The following is a 16,483-nucleotide window of genomic DNA, read 5'->3' as shown; positions in this document are numbered from 1 at the left end:
CTGGGTTGAGCATTCTCGGTCCGCGCAAGTTTGGTCCGGGGCGATAATACGAAGCCACTATTTTCACAGGGCAATAATGTACGACCCCATAATTCGCGTCCACTAATTTGAGTCCCTTGGCTTTCAATTATTGGGCTGAACATTATTGGTACAGGTCGAGAAAGCCCGACCCAATAATGTACGACCCAATAATTGGAAGCCAAAAACCAGAGACATTCTTTTTTTTAAGGGAGCTGTCAAAATTAGTAGTGACGTTCTGACATGAGCTCTTGACAGCTCAAAAATAATCGATTTTTCCAGTGACATCTATCAGTGACATTGACAGTATTGACACTTGTTGCTTAAGTTGCTTTACAATTTCTGTATCAATTTTTATTTTTCATGTATTTTTGCGAGGAAATCGAGGAATACAGAAGTACGGACGTGACTCGAACGAAGACGGCTAAGTGTAGACGTGGCCCATTTACTTGCTGAGCGAAATCAGAATAACCAATGGCGTCTGGAAGAATCACATAACCCACGGCGAGCTTCAATCATATCAGTACAGATGCAAGAACCCTGTTCTGAGTCTCTGATCCATAAGTGTGGCCTGCTTAGGCCTTAGGCCACGTGTCGGCATCCTCGATAACATCAATCAATCCCACAGTGACTTGGAACCCAGACTAGTGTTACCTATTTCTTCACATCTGTACAGTAGTTATTTGAGTTTCAGGATGAAAGGGGAACTCATTTTCCTTTGCAACTGTTACCTGATACGACTTGCAGGTAGTTTTTGGCATTTGAAAAGATGGTAACTTTGGGAATTTTGTGGGACTGATATGTTCAGCCTATACTTGGGACAAACCATGTAAAAAATGTGTCAATGAAATATTGTGAAGAACATTACAAGTTGCTCAAGTTGTCGTGTCGGCAGTACCACTTCTACGACCGAGCAGTCTTGATACGCCGTGTCTACGAAGAAAGACTCAGAAAACTTCAAGACGCATCAATCACACGCAAGTTAGAAGAGCCACAACTAGAGCCCAAGTACATCGCAGACCTCCAGGATTTGAAGGTACAAATAGAAGAATGCTTACACTACATGCAGATCACCCAACCAGCACCAGCAGATGACGTCGCAGAATTGGCCAGGGTAGATTTAGCAATGAGAAAACATTACACACAGAGATTCTGCATTACTAAAGACAACAATCATGACATGTGGGAAGACCACTTGAAAAACATTATAACAAAAAGTGAAGTGAAAAACAAAGACAATGATCGTGAGTTATTAGAACAGTGGTTATTAGAATTAAGAGCCATAGTCTATGATTATTCACCAGACTTGACATCACCGACTACTCACTTAACAACTAATCAATTAGGATTAGAAGTAAATTTAGAAAAAATTAAGGATACACTGATAGTTAATAAGCTAAACTTAATGTTGTGTTTGCTAATTGGCGATAAGTATAATACATTTTTAGAAACATATGTAGATTTTAGTAAGACTAGCATTAATGAAATGTATTATAATTATCACTATGGCTACCCCATATTCAACTATGTGCCGTCCCAGGAAACATGGGCATAGATCGAATATTATAGCTAATAGAATTTATTTGTATGATATTGTAGAATATAGCCAATAGAATTGTATCTCGATATTGTAGAATATACTTGTTATTAGGATTTACTTGTTATTAGCCTATGTACTTATTAATTTACTTGTTTTTAGTAGTGATGGGTAGGACATCAATTTAAAATGAGTTTGTATGAGTACCTCATTTTCTAAAATGAGGTGTTACAATGTCTTACTTCATATGAGGTGAGGTACTAGCATATTTTCAGCGTCGACTATTCCATTAATTCCAACGACGACAAAAATATTTAATGTATATACATATTTATGTATTCATCACTTCCTTTATAAATAAATAAATAGTAACATTTAATTGGAGTGCAATTCTGGAGGTTAAGAATAGAACTTTTAGGAGAAAGATAATTTTAGAATCAAGTAAAATGAATAGAGGAGTGAAGTAAGACATTTTTGCGGTACGAAGTACTGCGACAAATTAACAAAATGAGTGGTACAAATGAGGTGCCTCACGAGTGAGCGACTCAACACTAGTTTTTAGGCTATGTACTTATCAATTTACTTGTTTTTAGGCTATGCACTTATTAATTTACTTGTTACATATTAGGTTATGCACTTATTAATTTACTTGTTATTCACTTATAAAAATTATGCTATGAATACATGTTTTTTTTTTCATGATGTTATTACCCGACTACGGCAAAGCAAAAGGAGGGTTATGATTTTGACCGTTATGTATGTGGGTATGTATGTGTGTATGTTCATCTGTTCCCTCATAACTTCAAAAGTACGCATTATAACTTGACAAATGATGTGTCATTCGAATTGTCTTGATTGTCCGCTGGTTATAGGCTTATAACGACACATTAAATTGATCATGGCGCCCTCTAGAGGTCATAAAGTCAGGAACAAAAAAATTAAATGAAGTACAATACAATACTCTTTATTGCACACCTCACATACACGTAGTTTACAATAAATGTGCAATAACATAAACAAAGACAATAGAGGTAACAACAGGCGGTCTTATCGCTTAAGAGCGATATCTTCCAGACAACCTAAAGGTATCGGAGACAAAAGAATTAGAATATACGGTAGGTGGCGCAAATAAAAAATATGAAAAGTCGAATTGAATATAACCAAACAACACAAAACATTAATAAAGATAAACATACTTAAATACATATAACCATAAACATACATCTAGACATACATACATACATAAAAACTATAATATATATTAAATAAAGAAACAATAGTGTCAATTATTATAAAAATAAAAACTAAGATAGGGAAAGATAGTATTCCTTAAGGTTATGATGCCGTGTCATATATCATTTGAAAGAGCGTAATTATTAGCACATTTCAAATATGTACATATTATAAGCTTTTGCTCCCGGCTTTGCTTGCATGTACCTACCCGATAAAACAGGTAATATTGCGGGTAAAACGAATTTCGGATCCGCTAGCGCTCAGGATTCTATAAATGCTGCGGGCGTAGCTCGACATACGTGGCGCACTACAATACCGGGCACCGAAGGTGACCTCATACTAAATGTGTCGGGCGTCGCCCCACGTTTGTGGCGCACTACAATGCCGGGCACCGAAGGTGCTCTCATACTAAATGCGTCGGGCGCAGCCCAACGTCCGTGGCGCACTACAATGCCGTACTCATACTAAAGTAAATAAGTTATTGGCAAAAATTTCATTTTTGGTACAAGCTTTTACTTTCGCTGACTGTACTTTTCTTACGACAGACAACTAATACTCATCGAGACAATTCTAAAAACCCCTAACACAATTAGGTTGCGTTGTTTCATCACAGAGTTCCTATGGCCACCTCCTGTCTCCATCATCAGATCAGCTCGATGGTACCATAATATTGCATTGTCACCCGACTTACATGTGTATGCAAAATTTCAGCTCAATCGGAAACCGGGAAGTGGATCAAATTTAACTTGCAAGATTTCATTACATAGTTAGTTACATACAGGTCGACCTAATAAAAGCTTGTTAATTAATTAAATGCGTCGGGCCCAGCCCGACGTACGTGGCGCACTACAATGCCGGGCACCGCATCATACCAAAGGCGTCGGGCGCAGCCCGACGTACGTGGCGTACTACAATGCCGGGCACCGAAGTTGCCCTCATACTAAATGCGTCGGGCGCACAACAAGGCATTGCCGGCAGGGCACCCTCATACTAAATGCGTCGGGCGCAGCCCGACATACGTGGCGCACTACAATGCCCGGCACCGAAGGTGCCCTCATACTAAATGCGTCAGGCGCAGCCCGACGTACGTGGCACACTACAATGCAGGTGCCCTCATACTAAATGCGTCGGGCGTAGCCTGACGTATGGGCTGTTCTACATTGGCGGATACTGAAGGTACCCAAAGTACCAAAAGCGTCGGACATAGCCCGATGTACGAAGCACGCTATAATGCCGGGCACCGATGGTGCCTCCATCCATACTAAAAGAGTCGGGCGTAGCCCAACGTAGGTACGGGGTGCGCTCTAATGCCGGGTGCCCACCTGCGATCCTGCACTCAAGACAGGGGCGTATTAAGCTGGTGCGGGGCCCGTAGCACATTCGTCCACGGGGCCCCCTGATGGTTTCATTTAGTTTCTTAGGTTAAGAGGATAAAAGAAACAAGGTTGTCAGCCATTCACTTTTCGTGATTTTATATATTTGCAAATTGATGTATTATGGGGTCTGTGTCAATTTCTTCAAGGAGGTCATATTCTATGTTCATCAACGACAGATCAGACAGATGATCCAGACGTACTTGCCCCATTGTGTTCCTCAATTCATTTTTAGGGTTTCGTAGTCACCTAGAAACCCTTATAGTTTCGCCATGTCCGTATGTCTGTCCACGGCTTTGCTCCGTGATCGTTAGCGCTAGAAAACTACAAAAAAAATTTTTTCGGTGCCTCCATAATTTTTTTTTTTTTGCTTCGATCGTATAGTGTGGGATAGGTCTTTCAAAATGAATAAGGGTATCCAAAAACCATTTTTTGATGAGGTTAATATTTTCGGAAATAATCGCTCCGAAAGAAATAAATATATGCCCCCTCTAACTTTTGAACCATGGCTCCAAAAAATATGGAAGAATCGTTAAACAAAAGCATAATAAATACTGTCAATTAAAACTATAGCGAATATGATCGGTCCAGCCGTTTTTGAGCTATTGTAAAAAATCTCCTCTTCTTAGTAAAAAGACGTACAAAAAGCGCTGCGAAGGTACTCCCTTATGCTTGTAAATCTTGTAATGTACATGATATGTAGTTATGTACTTACTAATAGCTCCTGTTTGGCCTATTCTGACAGAATGGTAACTACGAAACCCTACACTGAGCATGGCCCGACATGCTCTTGGCCGATTTTTTAAATTCTTTTAGCCAACCGTTGGGACGTTGACCGTGACGTTGGAAAACAAAAGGTCGTTTTTGACTATTAACTTCCTATTATGACATGACTATTTACCATTCACCGTAGAAATAAAGAAAGTTTGTTACCGTTTAAGTTTAAATATCTGGGAGACCGGGTTTTGCTCAGACATCATACAAAAACTCAAAAATGCGCGTTTTCCCAGAGATAAGACCTCACTAGATCGATTTTTCGCCACAGAAAACCCCCATATAGCAAATTTTATCTAAATCGTTAGAGCCATTTCCGAGATCCTCAAAAAATATATATAAATCACTAAATAGGTATACATACAAGAATTGCTTTAAAATTTTGTATAATATTACAAGCAAATATCAGCCTTCGTGATATTTGTAAGTATTGTATTGTATCCGTGATGTTCGAAAACAAAAAGTCTTATGCTTATTTTAAAGTCTATGAACTCTAAGTATTAGATAAATAAAGTAGAATTTTACTAATGCTGTAATTATGTAATGCGACATGCTGATAGACAGTCCAAAAATTTGGGGCGATAGAATAAAAGTTTCACATTAAAAATATAGGAGCGAATCGCGATTATGGCGAAAGTTTTTGAAGGCGATAGATGATTTTGATTTAGTCACGCGCCTCTTCGTTATTTAGTGTATTTTTTTTGTTTTTCATACAAATCAATTTCAAAATCGCTTGGTCAGGGGGTCAGGGTCGAACGCGGGGCCCCTCTAGGCGCGGGGCCCGTAGAATATGCTTTTTATGCTGTTAGGTTAATCCGCCACTGACTCAAGACGTTCTCACACAAAAAGAATATAATCTGACTTCAAATAGTAACTTACGATAGCATAACCCCAAAATGAATTAAATAAAAACAAGCAGCAACGGTTGCACTCCGGGAGTGCCGATAGAAGTGAAAACTCACCTCACTATGTTACCGACGCCCGGTAACACGATACATACGTTTAGCGGAGGTATTATATTTATTTATTATATATTATTATCATTCTCAAATAAGATCACACTTTTTTATTGACATGTTTATTTACATACTGCCATGACAACGTCAAATTATTTGAACATAGGTAAAGAGTCTTGAAAAGGAGTCCGCAACATAGGGGAAACTGGGGAGGGTTGATCACCCCTTTTGTTTTTAGCATACATTTTCTTAACTATTTGTAGTATTGAAAAACTTTACAGACCATACGACTCAGAATTTATCTCTTCATTAATAGTTTGAATTAGAACTGATTTGTGCAATAAATTAGATCATTATTTAATGAAAACCCATACTGTTGACTTTTACCATGTGTCCCCTATGTAAGGGAGACTTGTTTACCCCTGGTCGGGAGCCTTGATCCTAGGGGGATCAAGTGACCCTGGTTCTTGGGACACATGGTAAACATATTTTTACCATGTCTCCCCATACCAGATTCTCATTGATTATATAACTCGGATCGCTATTAGCAATGCATCTATAATTTGTAATATACACAGCAAACATATATATATTGCATCTTCCATGCTTTGAAGTTGTATTTCCGGTAATCAGATGTCTAAGCCGAAGGGATCAAGTCTTCCAGATTTGGGGACACTTGGTAAAAAGATTTTAAGTGGCAATGTCATATTTCGAGGGTAGTATCTACATTAATTTATTCACTTTATCTACAGACGATTAATATATGAAGATATCAAACACATATTAATCCATAATCTTATACTTTAAAAATACAATGTAATCGTATTATCCATAAAACAACATAAAATAGGGAATCAATTTTTGTACCAAAAAAAAGTAAAAAAAAAAACAAAAATCTAAGTTATTAACATAAAATTTTTTGTAACAAACTAATTTTATTAAAGTTCTTATGAAGATATTTTTAGCGTCAGATACCTACAGCAATTTTAATTTTTTTACCCATCACTGGTCGTTATTGTTTACTATATAATAAATAAGTTTAGAAATTTACTACTCACGTTTCGAGGACGGTGTTTGAGCTGCATAATCGTAAAATCCTTTCTATGGACCGTCGGTTCTATAGTACATAAAGTCGGAAAGCCATTGAAATAGCATTTCATCCATAAAAACAAATATCGCCGGTTGAAAACCAAATTATACGTTATAAGTGTTTTTTGTCGACCGAGTAACATCCCCTGTGTGTAAAACGTTTAACTTGATAAAAAAGACCAAGTACGGGTAGTTCGTAAAATGTTGATGTCAACTTTAGTCAGTTTTTTCAAAGGCCACGGGGATAATTCCGTTTTCGGAGTCGGTTGTATAATTAAAAACTGAATTATAAGGCATTAAATTCCGTTTTAATAAACAATAATGAGTCAAAAACCTTGAAAGTTTAAATCAGTATTTCTCTGGTCGTACTTTCGCGGCATGATTTACTAAAGAAAAGAAAATATTTATGATAGCTCTATGAACCATTTTGTAAGTAAATTTATTACAATGTATACTTGATCGCTTTGGGGGTGACATGATCCCGGAATCATATCTCCCCTGAAGAAAAAGACAAAGTCTCCCCATACATAGTAAGATTATAAAACGTGCCGTACTCGAAACATGTGTTCGCGTATATCAATGTAATCCAAGTTAATCATCACTTCAATAAACAACAAATAAAATCAGCACACTCACTAACATCATTTCCATCTCATATTATAAAATAAATCCAGTTAAAGCTTACCGAAAATTGAATATAGTACGCGGAAAATCTTTCACCATCCGCCATTTTTGAACCACTGACTTTTCCGATACAGTGCCATGACAGAACGTGAAGTTAGGAACGAATGAATGAGTGTTACCAGCGCAAAAAATTGTATCTCGTTTGGTTTGATTAAAAATGAAGTTTACCAAGTGTCCCCTAGGGATCGACCCTCCCCATCCTCACCTAAATGTCAAATAACATTGAGTTTTTCTTTATTGATTTAAATGCCATTTAAATTATGAGTGGCCACCATATGACCATAAATTACGCCCCTTACGGTCACGTAATCGCCTTACGCTGTCTCGAGTTTATCATTTTTTCCCCACCTCAAAAAGTGCCCAGCGCCGCTAAAGAAGTTTTCATTTAAACTTCAAAAATAAGTTTAGAAACTAAAACCCGACTACTGAAAAATTGCGCTCTTAAAGTATGAAACAAGAAAAAAAATCATCTTGAAATCGCATTTAGAAAATATTTTATATTTATGTACCTATTATCTTTTAAATTATAGATATTCAGAGGATAGCCGTGGTCGTATGCCACTATTCTTTAAAGCTTATGTTAGCTTAGTTATTTACTGTATTGTGTTGTTAAATGGGTAAGTGGCAAGTTTGATGCCACGAATATTCGGCAACTATTCGGCATTCGGCCTATTCGGCCACTTTGCCGAATATTCGGTATTCGACCGAATGTTGCCTACTATTCGGCCGAATATCGAATATCTGTTGCACCTACTTAAAAAGAAGAATTTCACAATAAAAATAACCAAAAACTATGTAGGTAAGGTATATTTAGAATGTGTTCTTGGAAAGTTGTTAAATACGAAGACCCTTTTTTGAGCATTTGTTGATTAAAAAACATTTGTGTCATGCCGAATATTCGGTATTCGGCCAAAACCACTATTCGGGGCATCTCTAGTATTAATATTAATATGTCTTTCCTATCACGAAACAATGATGTTCCGGACCTGTGGGAGGCGTTTGCCGAGCCGAAGACAACATATAGCCTTTTGACATTTTAATGACTGTAGGGGCTACACCGAGTGGATGCTGCCCTTGCCCTTCATGGGACGCACGTGGAAGCAGCACCCGCCAAGGTGTATAAAGACTGAGATGCCACGAATATTCGGTAACTATTCGGTATTCGGCCTTTTTGCCGAATATTTGGTATTCGGCCAAATGTTGTCTACTATTCGGCCGAATACTGAATATCTCTTGCCTCTTAACTAAAAAGAAAAATTACACAAAAAAATACCAAATTTAGGTATAAGTATTTATTATTTAAAAAGTATTATTGGAAAGTTGTTAAATAGGAAGACCCGTTATTTAAGCATTTGTTGATTATGAAATATTTTATTTTTATCATGGGTCTGATTTCATTGACTCTAGCCCTACATTCATTAGTCCTGTTTTACAAAAAGTATATCTTAGCAAACGTTATTGTGCTTTGTTGGCGAACAGTTTTCATAATATTGTGACTCACAATGTTCGCATCTCATGCCGAATATTCGGTCGCCGAATATTCGGTATTCGGCCGAGAGAGTGGCCGAATATTCGGTATTCGGCCAAAACCATTACTCGGGGCATCTCTAATAAAGACTATTGAGAGTTGATGGAATCTAAAATGGACTAAGCTAGGCTATTGGGTGAGAGCAATGGACTTACTGGGCCTACTGGGCTACCGCTATGCTATGGGATTGTAAACTAGACGCCTGCCTAATAAGATGGTATAGGTAATACAATTTTCTCAAACATGCAATGAAATGTCGTCGCTCCGGGCGTTATATCAGGCTTCGAAGTATCACGTTTAGGGCGGAGCAACTCCAGAGAACTGTAAAGTAATTTCATACGAAATTGAAGGCCTAGGCCGGGAAGTAATTTTTTTTTTTAATTCTAATGTAAACATGGGGTCTTTGTCCATGAACAGGCTAAACAGCCGAATTATATATATATTTTAAATATTTTTTGTGAATGAATGATTATCGCACCAAAATATCCGTGTTAACGCCTGTTATACACGAACGTACTGATATTAAGAATACGAATCTGTATGATTCAATGTGTTGATGAATAAATTTAAAATTTTGTCTATACGTAAGTCACCAGAGAACATAGACAATATTTAAAATTTTGGGACACTTTTTTTCTCCTATTAGGATAGAAAGAGTTCGTGATTCTGAGTAGAAATAACATAAAAAATCCCAAATTTGAAAAAAAGTGTTTGGGACAACAACAAAAAAACGCCCCGGTGCGAGGGCTGAGGGTAGAGAACTAGAGAGGTGTCACTGGACTTTAAACATACCTGTAGCCTGTAGCCAACTTGCCACTTATGTTTTCACATGTAGGGTAGCCTCGAGAACGTAGATTTCACGACTCCACTCTGGACAGCCGGCTAAGGCAAGCCGGAGGCAGACAATCCTATTCTGTTATGTTGTGCTATTATAATTTAAACCTTTTTTTAAATACTGTAAAGATTGGATTCCAGCGATAAAAAGTTTCTACTATAATTATTGCATACTGTTTAACAGTTGGAAAAGGTGAAAAAATATTTTATATTAACAAAAAATAATGTTCTCCAAATTAAATGTTATCTCGCCAAGTCGAGCAAAACAAAGAGGCACGGCCGTACCATTCTTTTCTCGAAGCGATTCAGGATTTCAGGCCGTTTTCGACGTCCTGTAATTTTGTGCTGGCTGAATGGCTGAAGCTAGAACCCTAAATTTTCAGTAATCTATAGGGCTTAACAAGCTTAAGATATATTCTCAAAAACATTCAATTTGAATTTGTAGTTTAAGAATTATTGTATGTCAAAGTTCCTTAATTTCGACACTGATTCACTCGCTCACGATCATCATAATTCTAAGGTACTTCGAGCATACCCACAAGCTTCACATTTTAAACATAAGTAGTTAAAGTAGTTTTCAGCTTATCAAGCCATAGAAAACCTAAAAATATTGCTATATCAGTCACGTTTTAAAGATCTAAGAACTGCATAAGTAAGTTTGTAATCCCATATAAATATATGCTATTACAAAATTACTGTTGCAGTTCCTACAAATAGTAGGTAAAGTAAAGGTAAACTACGATGTACGATGTGAGTATGAATGAAGATGTGTTTAGTTATGAAGTGTATACATAGTATGGGTATGAGTACCCGAAAAGAAGGACTGCCTACAAAAAGAGATGAGAGCTCATCAAAAACATTACATGTATAATGTATAATATAATATTTTGTAGCTTTCTAATAGACCCCGAAGGCTAATCCTATTGTCTATTGTTAAGAAAAACCGCTCGTGCCACGTGCCACAACCACCTGCATAAAAAATCGGTACCTCGGTTACTGAGTGCCGGCGAGTCGAAAGCTACAGAACCAGTCTAAAATGTGTCATCGAGATGCGTAACAAAGGCGCGTTATCGGAGAGCGCACCTACACTGGTTTTTTGAGCGTTGGACTAGCCCGCGCTCAGGTGCCAAATAGAATAACTAGACCCTTTTTTGCAGGCAGGCACGTGCGGTTTTACTGAACAATAGACAATAGGATTAGCCTTCGGGGTCTATTAGAAAGCTACAAACTATTAAAGTTAAATTGATTACCTCAATATTGACTTAGTCCATAGTTTCCCAAAGTGGTCAATACCGCCCCCCAGTGGGCTCTGAAGAGTTTCAGGGGGGCGGTAAGGGTCGCGGAAGCGATTGGGGGGCGTTCATGCTGCCCAGGGGGGCGCTTCCGCAAGTGAAAAAAAAAACTAAAATATTAGATAATACAAATAGATTTATACCTGAGTATACGGTTTATTTGTGTTCCTACCTAAAACAGCATTTTGAGGAATTAATTCTCAGCAAGCTGGAAATCGTTTTAATACCTTCATTTGGTCCTAAAATAAATGCGTGTAATCAGAGTTTGCTCAATTTCAGGAGGTGTGCATAAATTTTGTGAGCCTTGGAAGTTCAATTTTTCCTTGGATTTCCAAACCACTCGATATAGAAGGAATCATCAATTGGGATCAGATACTGGCGAAAAAGAATTTCGGATTTTAACACAATTATGCCAAAAAAAAACAACAACGGGTTGCACTCCGGGAGTGCCGACAGAAGTGAAAACTCAATGACTAGTCCAAAATGTCTGCAGCACTACCGTAAAATGGGGTGAGTAGGTGCCAAACTGACATTCAAACCTCGATAACATTTTATTTTTACATATGCAAACTGAATGGTGTATATAATAAGTGTTCCGGAAGTTTGTATTTTCGTTTTTATTTTATTTTGGGTAGTTCCATTTCATAACTTTGACGATAAACAGGAAAACCCACCTCACCCCGTAGTCCCGCGTATTTGGGGTGAGTTGGGTTTTCATACAAAGGTGATTTTGGAAGATTGTTGGATCGATTTTTTTTTTTATTATGAGTATTACTATAGCTCCAATTTAAATTGGAATGCATTGTTTTTGTGGCAGTAGCCTTAAAAAACCATCTCACCCCCCTTTCAAACCTTCTCTCCCCATTCATAACCCAACTCTCACCGCGAAACCTACTCACCCCATTTTACGGTATGTATAATTTCTATTGAAAACCTTTAGTTCCGAAATTGCTGGTCAGTGAGCTTGTTTAAAATTCGAAATTCAAATTTGTAGCGTTAATTGTTTAAAATTTGAATAGAAATTGCAAAGTTACCTTGCAGACATCGCAACTAAATATATTTGGTCATGATATTTTGAGTTTTATTCACCAGTACTAGAGTTCATTTTATTAGCGATTTCATCGAGATGTACCTAGCTTTATTGAATTATATTTGAGTGATATAAATTTAGAATGTAACTGTGAGATCCTCGTATTGTCCTCGTATCCATGTAATGTCATTGAGTTTTTCTTTATTGTTTTAAATGCCATCTAAATGTTTCCATCTAAATCTTACGGTCACGTGATCGCCTTACGCTGTCTCGAGTTTATCATTTTTTCGCCACCTCAAAAAGTGCCCAGCGCCGCTAAAGAAGTTTTCACTTCAAAAATTGTGACACACTTTTATTTCTGACTGTACTTATTCTTATTTGGATGTCTATCTAGCGAGTACTTCTTGCTTAAGACCTTTCTAATGAGCCTAACTCGTTGTGTTTGTGTTTTCCATCGAGGAGTTTCTTTTTGGCTGCCTACGGACTGCATCATCAGATCACCACCCTGCTAGCATATTATTGCATTGGCACCAGAATTACAACTGAATCAGATACTGGGAAGTTGTTCAAATTTTAGTTGCAAGATCTAAAATTACAAATAAAAATTATAAATTAAAAAAAAAAAAAAAAACAAAATGCTTCAAGTCGTTCCTGGTGCAAAGGTGCCCATGATGCTCGCAGCATTACCACGCTGGATGGATCACCACGGACTAGGGTTGCCAGATCGAAAGGCAGAAAATTTATCGGGAAAAAATATAAATTTTTCGGGATTTTGAGACTTAATTCGGGAAAAAGAAAACATTCAAATTTAAGTGCCAAATTGTATTAAAAACAACGATATTTTACATTATTGGCACTACGTAAACTGCTCTGCCCATAGACGTTTTTATAACGCTGATGCGCTCGACACGGATCGCTCGCTCGCTCGACGACAGTTCGGAACTTGAAATTATTGTTTTATAACGTGCGCTGCGCAGCGCGCGCTGACCGCATCCGTAACGAGTACATCCGCGGCAGCCTCGCAGTCCGTGACGTAGCAGAGAAGCTCCAAGAATGTCGCCTCCGGTGGTTCGGCCACGTTTGTCGCAGGCCAGCTGACTACGTAGGAAACATATGCCTTAAACTAGCCCTTGACGGCCCCCGACCCAAGGGCAGACCAAAAAAGTGATGGCTCGATGTCGTGAAAGCAGATATGAGCGTGAACTGGCTCACACGAGATGACGCCCAGGATCGCGCAAAGTGGAGGAAAGCAAGTAGGGAAGCGGACCCTGGCAAAGGCCGGGATAACGCTAGGTAGAAGAAGAAGAACGTGCAGCTGTTTTTCGGGACATTAATTTCCACTTTGTCGGGAATCGGGAACTTATGCTAAAAATCGGGAGAATCCCGCCAAATCCCGACCATCTGGCAACCCTACCACGGACGGACAGCCTTTGCACGAGGAACGAGAACGACTCGGAGCGGGGGCCTTCCCCTTTCTGTCTGAGTCGACGTCCTAAGTCGCGTGTGAAGCGCTCCGCATCGGCTCCCCAGCTACCCGCCGTTTCAACTGCGAAAGGGACGATTATGTAGGCAGGGGAGAGAGGATCATATTTTCGACGCTTCACATCCGCTTCTGTTTCCGCTGCCGCTCCGGCCACGCGTGAGGTACGGCTGACATGGGAGGCGGCGAAGGTACTGACGCACGTAGCGTCCCATACCAAACACCGCCCCCTTTCCCATGGTACCAAAGTCAAGCCATCAGGCCGTTTACCGTCGGTACGAGTGTATATGGCAATTGACCAGATAAAAAAAAAAACTTGAAAATAAACATACAGCAATACATTTATAGCTGGTCAAGCAGATCTTGTCAGTAGAAAAAGGCGACAAATTTGAAAAATGTAGGCGCGAAGGGATATCGTCCCATAGAAAATTTGAATTTCGCGCTTTTTTTTACTGTCAAGATTTGCTTGACCAGCTATACTAGTAGTTCGCCCCGAACTGAGAACTCGCGGTTCGCCAAAAATATCAATTGAATGCAGTCGTCAAAGGATTGAAAATCGCGTACGATTTATTGCAAGGTCTGTGGAGCCTATGGTTGCCACATGGTCGGGATTTCGCGGGATTCTCCCGATTTTTAGCATGTGTTCCCGATTCCCGACAAAGTGGAAATTAATGTCCCGAAAAACAGCTGCACGTTATAAAACAATAATTTCAAGTTCCGAACTTTCGTCGTGCGAGCGAGCGACCCGTGTCGAGCGCGTCAGCGTTATAATAACGTCTATGGGCAGAGCAGTTTACGTAGTGCCAATAATGTAAAATATCGTTGTTTTAAATACAATTAGGTACTTTAATTTGAATGTTTTCTTTTTCCCGGCTTAAGTCTCAAAATCCCGAAAAAAATATATGTTTTCCCGATAATAGCGCCTTTTGATCTGGCAACCCTAGCTGAGACCAATAATGTAATGTATACTTGGTCAACCAGATCTTGACAGTAGAAAAAGGCGGCAAATTTGAAAAATGTAGGTGCGAAGGGATATCGTCCCATAGAAAATTTGAATTTCGCGCCTTTTTTTACTGACAAGATTTGGTTGACCAGCTATATCTGAATGTCATCATGGAACGCCTCTAAAGCCCCCTCGACACTCGCGTTCGTGGCTTCGCAGCGCGATTCACGCACATAAGTCTGGATGGGGCTTAAAACAAGCAAAATGGGAACCACATTCATGCATACGCCGACGACATCCTCCTAAATTGCACCACCACATCCAGGAGCTCCGAAACAAGACCATATCCTTCATACACATGTATCCATTTGTGTCATTAAAACGCTTTTTTAACGCGCGTTTTAAAAGCGCTCGTGAGACCAATGGCCTTAGTCCCCATTCGCACAGCAGCTTTTTCAACGCGCGTTAAAAAAGCGGTTGAATCTGTCCGCACTCTAAATTCGATTTAACAACCAAGGCTTAAAGTCGAAAATCCAATAACGCTTGATAAAAAGCGCCACCGCTGTCGTGTCAATAAATACACATGTATCCATTTTTGTCATTCAAACGCCTTTTTAACGCGCGTTGAAAAAGCTGCCGTGCGAATGGGGGCTTACTTCCTTTGCTAAGCCACCTCCATACTCTGGAGTCTGGAGGGGGCTATAGGTTGGCCGCACACCTACTACGCGGATTAGACTCTCGCGCGAGCCACGAGACGAGCCGCGAGCCGCGCCACGAGACGCGAGCCCACCGCTTATACTCGCGTTCGGCTTGTCATTCGGTTATAAACCTTATGCCGTGCCGTTAGTGTTTAAATTATATTAGCTCGACGAGCTTGCGAGCCACGAGACGAGCCGCGAGCCCACCGCTTACACTCGCGTCTCGTGGCGCGGCTCGCGGCTCGTCTCGTGGCTCGCGCGAGAGTCTAATTTGCCTAGGAATTTACATGTGCAAGCGAGACAGCGCTATGCATTTGTAGAGGGACGTCCCGTTCCCACCTGATATTCCGTACCGAAACCGAATGAAAATTCCGTGCTTGTAAGGCCAGGCTATCATAATTATCCTTGAAATCTTTGCCGGCAAACATAATAGCCATAACACACTACCTCACCGCACCAAGGCCACGTTGCGCCGCAACAATATGTGAGAGCGAGAAAGAGATATATGTTTCTCGGTCTCACTTATGGGCGCGCAAAAATCGGTGCGGTGCTGTAGTGTGTTACGACTTTGGCTCAGTGCTGGGACCAATAATGTAAAGGCCCTAGTACACAATGGGCCATCGCCGGCCACTCCAAGGGACGCATTTATGCGTTAGAGGGAGCAAGTGATATTGCTATCTCATTCTACCGCATGGCTGCGTCCCTTGGAGTGGCCGGCGATGGCCCATTGTGTACTGGGGCCTTAAAACCTGGACCGCCTCTAAAGCCCCCTCCACACTCGCGTTCGCGTTTTCCCGCCGCGATTCACGCACATAGTCTGGAGGGGGCTTAAAACAACCAAAATGGGAACCACAATCATGTAATACGCCGACGACATCCTCCTAAATTGCACCACCACATCCAGGAGCTCCGTAACAAGACCATAATATCCTTCCACCAACTTCCACCTTAAGCCCCCTCCACACTCTGCGAAATCGACTCCGCACTCGCGTTCGCGGCTTCGCGCCTCGATTC

The 16,483-nt window shown here is 39.9% G+C and overlaps 1 protein-coding gene across 1 annotated transcript in view; it reads left to right on the top strand.

The window, feature by feature from the left end:
• The window catches only part of LOC134648835 (nuclear cap-binding protein subunit 3-like), a 299,957-nt gene that overhangs the window by 213,777 nt on the left and 69,697 nt on the right, over positions 1-16,483 (top strand). The window lies entirely within an intron of this gene.

Source organism: Cydia amplana, chromosome 6 (assembly GCF_948474715.1).
Source record: "Cydia amplana chromosome 6, ilCydAmpl1.1, whole genome shotgun sequence".
NCBI lineage: Eukaryota > Metazoa > Arthropoda > Insecta > Lepidoptera > Tortricidae > Cydia > Cydia amplana.
This window is presented reverse-complemented; position numbering and strand designations above follow the sequence as displayed.